Source organism: Nannospalax galili, unplaced genomic scaffold (assembly GCF_000622305.1).
Source record: "Nannospalax galili isolate Female #2095 unplaced genomic scaffold, S.galili_v1.0 scaffold405, whole genome shotgun sequence".
Lineage (NCBI taxonomy): Eukaryota > Metazoa > Chordata > Mammalia > Rodentia > Spalacidae > Nannospalax > Nannospalax galili.
Genome location: NW_008354532.1, coordinates 3,651,459 through 3,658,316, shown reverse-complemented (window position 1 = coordinate 3,658,316; position 6,858 = coordinate 3,651,459). Strand labels below are relative to the sequence as shown.

Below are 6,858 nucleotides of genomic sequence, written 5' to 3'. Positions count from 1 at the left end.
TCTGCAGATGGATGAAGCCTTTCAAACAAGCATGCTTCTTTAAAGCATTCCAGGGAAATACCTCTGAAACACAGACTTTTAAAAATACTCTCCAACATAGCATTCAATTCTAGATTTTTTTCCTGATTTATCTTGACAATGCGTACCTTTCAACAATGCAGTCTATGCTTGATAGCAATGAAGAGTCTTTTTATCATTTTCATAGATAGCATGTGTAAATGGACAGCTTCCCAGCAGTGACTTGTGACTATTTAGAAATGATGGGGCACTTGGTGAGTCACCAGGAAATGGAAGAGGCTAAGCCCTCACGAATAAGGCTGCACCACAAGGAGAAAGTAATTGGATGTGAACACCATCCTGCTAGGACTTTTGAGTTACCTTTACGAAAATCTTAAATGTCTGAGTGTTAGGAGCACACAACAGTTTCTCTTTCTGATCTGGGCAATTGGCACTGTATTGCATAGGAACAACTTCGACTGACTTTAGCATTAAAAAGTTCTAGATTTGTATTCTGACCCTCAGCAGCACTTGTTAATGGTCACTTAAACAAGAAACTTGTCTGAAAACCTCACTGGTTACTCTCAATGGCAGTCCCACCAGCAAGCTTTTCTATGAAGTTCTGAGCACAGCTCTCAGTTTTCAGCAAGTACTTAGACTTACTGTATGGTATTTTACCCACTTTAAACTTTTGATTGTGATGCTGGTATAGGTCTATGCAGAGAAGGTGACAAAAAGAACAGGAAAATGGAACTAGAGAAATGACTCAGCAGTTAAAAGCACTGGCTACTCTTACAGAGGATCCCAGTTCAGTTCCCAGCACTCACATGGTGGTTAACAGCCACCTATAACTCCAGTTCTAGGGGTTCTGACACCCTCTTTTGGTCGCTGTAGGTATTGCATGCATGTGGTGCATGTAGACATATGCAGACAAAACACTCATACATATAAATCAAAAAAAATTTAAAAAAGAATAGAAAGTGTTCAGCAACACACTCATTCCACAGCAAACCTCACATAGATGCTGGGTTGCTAATTGTCACTATCAGGTCAGATTCTTGCGTACAGAACAACTCACTATCTCCAGGTACATGATTGTTGTCTCCTGGCAGCAAATGGGTCTTCTCTTTCTTTTGCAATCCCTGGTGCTCTGAGAAAATCACTGGCTACAGAGTATTTGCTTAACAAGTTCCTTATCAATTCAATGAACTCCTCTTCACTTTCATTAGGAGCTACCTCCTCCCAAGTTGAACACATAGGAATCACTTCTCCATTCCTCTGCATCAATCCCTCCATTCACCCTGTTACTAAATCCAATCAGTTCTAACTCATAAAATGAACGTTCCTATTCTGCAATTAACCTTGTCATTAGGTTGGCCCAGGTTTCACCAGTCTTCAAGGGGAGATACATATACACCATGTTCTTACCACACCCTATAGCACCCAGTCATTCTGAAAAATGATGCTGACAAACAGTTGCCAAACTTCTGTCATTCTGTGGTCCCTCTCCATGCTGTAGTCCCTCTCCTCTTCCAGACTTTCTTGAATAATGACACAAGAAGATGCATGGGTAGAAAGAATTTTAAAAAGAAGTAACAGCATTGCCTATCATACTCTGATGTTTGTTTGTTTGTTTTCTTGAACTCAGAACACCATAAGGAGGATAAGGCCTCAGCTCATTGGCTACCTGGGTTAACTGTCTTGCCAGGAGATACCTAGTTTCAACTAATGAGAGAGATGGTTTTGTATGAGTAGACCAGAGCTGCTACTGGGGAGGGAGACAAAGCCACTTCCTCAGCAACTGCCAGTGCCGTCACCTTAAAAATGAAACAGGCTTTTCTCCAACTTTTAGATTTCTGTCACAATTCCTCTTTCTCCTATCATTTCTTCTTTTCATGGTGCTGGGGATCAAACCCACAGCTTTGATGTGCTATATGAGCATTCTAGCACTGAGCTACACTTCCAGCCTTCAATGTCAGACTTTAAATAATAACAATAACTTTATTACTTTTTTTAGAATCCAGAAGCAAAGGGCAAACAAATGAAGAGTTGAACATTATGTACAAATACACAAACATGCATGTGATGGTTAATTATCATTGACATTGACTAGATTGAGAGTTACTTAAGAGACACATCTCTGGGTTGTCTGTGAGGGAGTTTCCAGAGCGGTTTAACTGAAGGGGGAAGACCCACTCTAATTGTGGGTGGCTCCACCCTTTGGAATGTTCCTAGTCTAAACAAAAGTAGAAAAGGAGAAAGAAAGCTGCACAGCAGCATTCATCTCTCTCTGCTTCCTCAGTGAAGACACAATATGACCAGTCACTTCATGCTCTGTCATACCTTCCTCACCATGATGGACTCTGACCCTTTAAACTGTGAGGCAAAATAAAGTCTTCTTCCCTTAAGTTGCTTTTGTCAGATATTTTTTCACACCAATAATAGAAATACCTAATAGGAGAAATGACAGTTATAGAGAAGGCAAAAAGAGAAAAGCAAGGAGCAATAAACTTAGATGTCAAATTTAAGATTCCCGAGACACACCCTACCTATCCTAGCCCTTGAAGTTACTCCAAAGAAGAGACAGAAGCTTGAGACATTAAAACTTATCTTTGCCCTCTGGTCCCCAGATCCATGACTCACCCCAAGCCATGGAACAGTGTTTGTCTTCAGTGGGAACTCATTTCTATTTAATTGTTTTTCCTTATAGTTTTTCCTTCCATCATCAGAGACTGCCATGCCAACTAGCTCTGAAGCCAAGTCATTTACATGAGGGAAAGATTTCAAAAAGATTATGGATGGGATTTTAAATGTCTACTGAAATGCGCACAGAAAGTCTTCATTGTTAAGGAGGAAATGCTTTAAAAAGTATCTTTAAATAAATCCTCAGTAACAGAGACTTGGCAGACCCAGGCTGCTGTACAGCTGTCCTGGGAGAGTGGGCATTTTAAGGATGTGGAGCTCCTGTTGGTGCTGACAGGAGCCCCCAGTCTCTAGGATGGTTCTGCACTCCTGAGGTGCTCACTAATTAGTAGCTGATGATGGACAAAAGGATGAAATTTTTGTTTCAACTTAATGATGACCTTCCTTTAATTCTGTTTCTTCTGTGCAACACTTGAAATTATATGGCAGTCCCTAAACAGGAGAGTGTTTCCATACTCCCCCTGCCAGGGAAAGTGCCTCACTTTTTTGCTCCTTCTTTGCTGAATACGGTTATGGTGAACCTAAATTGCTTCTGGAAAAGGAATAGACAGAAGAAAATTTAGATTTCTAGACATTTAGGGAAGTTTTAGCAGGGGAGATAGGAAAAGTGCCTGGTTGGCCAAGAACAACTCATGTCAAAACTGAGAGAATGACAGAAATAAATTCTTAACAGCATAAAGCTAAAGGCATTTAATGTACCAAAACTTTCCTAGTGTGGAAGTCAATGCCTGAAGCAGAGCCTGTGCCTACTAAATTTTGTTGAATGAATGAATGAATGAATGAATGCTCTTGACATCATCTTACTTTAGTCAGTGTTAGTGCTTTCAGATGTAGCCCCCCCCCTAAATTCAGCTCTACAGTAGTTCTGGTATGCTGCTGTTGCTAAAAAATGTTAGACAAAAATTCTGAAATTTTTGAACCCTTTGCCTCCTGGCAGGAGACACATGTTCAGTTCACTACAAGAATAAGGCAGGATATAAGAGACAGCTTGGACAGGCAGCTGCCTGCTTGGCCACCACTGTGAGCTCTCAGGTTACAGAGCCCAGCTTTAAGGGGTTCCCTAACACAGGCCAGTGAAGGGGGTACACACTAAAGCCACACTGGGGCAACGCAGGCAGGGACACTGCCAATCCAGCTTTTGACATAGCTGTTTTAACCAACTAAGCAGAGTAGAGGTCCCTTCCTTCTTACTCTTTGTGAAAGGCATATTTCAGCCTGACACCATCCTTGATTCTAATTTTGGAGATGGAAACTTGGGGAGGTGCTGAAGAATATCAGTATCACATAGAACTTGAACATTCCTCAAAACTGGAAGTTGTTACTTGAAGGTCAAGACCAAGTCAGAGTATCCAATTATCTACCTTCCTTTATATACAGAATACACACACACACACACACACACACACACACACATCAAATTACTCACTGAATGAGTTTGCTATGGTCAATGTTAACAGGCATGGAATTCACATAATTGACCTCACTTAGGATTGACTAAAACTAATACTTCTAGAGTCAAACGGTGCATTAGAGAAGTGAACTGAGCAAAATAACATCATTCTTGTTTATTTGTGTTTACTTTGTTCGTTGTTTGTTTGTTTTGAGACAGAGTCTTATTATGTAGTAGGCTAGCTTGGAACTCACTATGGTGGCTAGGCTGGCCTTGAACTCACCGTAATCCTCCTTCCTCAGCCTTTTGAATGCTGGAATGACAAACATGAGCCACCACACTGGGTTAAAACAACATCAATCTTTCAACTCCCTGGAAGATCTTGTATCTACTGGAGAGATAGCCCAGTGGTTAAGAGCAATGGCTACTCTTGCAGAGGATCCAGGTTCAATTCCCAGCACCCACATGGCAGCTAACAACCATCCATACCTCCAGTACCAAGGGAATCTGACACCCCCTTCTGACCTCTGAGGGCATTGCATGGCATGGGTACTTATGTACATGCAGGTAATACACTCATGCACATAAAATAAAACAATAAATAAAATATTTAAAAAACAAACAACTTCCACTTTCCGGCCCAGCCAGCGCCCACGATGACTGCCACTCTCCACCCTTACCTTAGTGCCGTGAGGGCCCCACTGCAGGCTGCCCTCTGCCTGGAGAACTTCTCCTCCCAGGTCGTCGAATGACACTACAAGCCAGCGGTGGAAGTCAGGAGTAGTAAAGAGCTCCTATTGCAACCTGTTACCATCAGCAGGAATGAGAAGGAAAAGGTGCTAATTGAGGGCACCATCAATTCTGTGCAGGTCAGCATTGCTGTGAAACAGGCTGATGAGATAGAGAAGATTTTATGCCATATGTTTATACGCTTCATGATGACGCGAGCAGAGAATTTCTTTATCCTTCGAAGGAAACCATTGGAGGGGTATGACATCAGCTTTCTGATCACCAACTTCCACACAGAGCAGATGTACAAACACAAGTTGGTGGACTTTGTGATCCACTTCATGGAGGAGCTTGACAAAGAGATCAGTGAGATGAAGCTGTCAGTCAATGCCCGAGCCCGCATTGTAGCTGAAGAATTCCTCAAGAATTTTTAAACCATCTGGCTAGATCTCCGTGGCCTTCCCCTCAGCCTCCCCTGTGTCTCTATGTCTGCGAAGGTGTCTTAGAGTCACTCCCCAGAGCGGCAGCAGCAGCTGGGAGCTGGGTCGGTGGGCATTGGATGCGGGGGTCGGGGGGTGGGGGGGGTGTGCTTGCTAACTGGGCAAGAAAGCAGCAGTAGATCTGCCCCAAGGTCTCATGTGCCTGGTCAGGCTGGCTCCTGATGTTCAGTCCCCTGGGCCGGGACAGATTTTTTTAACATCTTGAAACTTAAAACTCTGTGCTTGTAGGAGACTGTAACCTTTTTTTTTCTTTTTCTTTTTTTTCAAACAACCTCCACCTCCAGTGGCTGTGACTGGTCCCAGTGATTGTACCTTATTGGTCGCTGTGGGTCTGGGCCGGCCTGGAGCCAGAAGGTGACCATTTTTCCTGTGCCACCCCAGGGGGGTAGAGAGAAAGATTTCAGGCTCCAGTTTCTCTTCCTTGCTGTCTTATTTGCAATCCTCCTTAGGCCCAGTAGAGGTGGTGGGGACCCTCTACTAGCTTTCTGAGCTCTTCCTGAAGATGGTCACCCAGCACTGGTTGGGAACAAGGACTGAATCCATGATTGCCAGCCAAGCCTAGGAGCTAGGGCCCCAGAACCAGGCATCTTCTGGCTACAGGGGCCACCTGGTGCCCTCTCTGCCTCCCTAGCTGAGAGGCACCACATCTCACCTAGTCTGGGTACAGTTCCTGTGCTCCAGGTGGAGAGGTGAGTCCTCCAGAGCACCCAGCTGGACCTTGCCTACTCTGGCTCCTCTGCTCCCATGCTTGCTGCCTCTGATTCTGGTGGATCCTCCCTTCCCCTAATTAAAGTCTCTTCTTGCCCCTTTGGGGCTGCATGAAAAAAAAAAAATCTAGGACTCACAGGCAGGAGCCTTCCCAAGTCTCCTGCTGAGAGAATCCCAGATGCTCAGGACCCTGGTGTATTGAACACACCAGTTCATAGGCTCTCTTGAAGTTATGGAGCCCCTCTCCTCATGGAAAGGACATATGGGATGGAGCCTACTCTCTGCAGTCCCCCTCTAGGACTCTTGTTTTCCCATCATTCCAGGGTTGCTCCTCCTCTCTCTTAGTGAATGATCCAGGATTATTCCAAGGGAATCTCAGAATAAGTCCTCTTCTTCCCAGTGGTCTTTCAGGTCTGTAGCCCCAACTGATTCTACTCATGTCCTTTTTTGTCCCTCTTTGGACTGCTTTATACACAAGCAGAAATAAAAACAAAGGGCTCAATTCAAAAGTTAGAGACTCATTTCCATTAACAAACAAACATCAATGAGAAAAGTGATAGAAGTCTATTGATCATTTGCACTCTAGTGAAATTATTCCTCATTCAATAGCATCTGTTACAGAGATATACAATTCAACAGAAATTCTATTTGTTTGCATTACAGGAAACTAAGAATACTATCATAAACACATATAAAGCCTTCACAGCCTTTCAGCCTTACAGCCTTTTATATTATTTATTATTTCATGTAATTGCCACCCAGCTCCATAAGTTAGCATCATCACCCCATTTTATCACTGGGGAAAAAAAGTAACTAAGCACATTGCCTAAG

The 6,858-nt window shown here is 43.4% G+C and overlaps 1 pseudogene; it reads left to right on the top strand.

Annotated features, from left to right (window-relative positions):
- The first annotated feature begins 4,746 nt into the window (after positions 1–4,746).
- LOC103748979 lies at positions 4,747–5,280 on the top strand (annotated as a pseudogene).
- Positions 5,281–6,858: the final 1,578 nt, after the last annotated feature.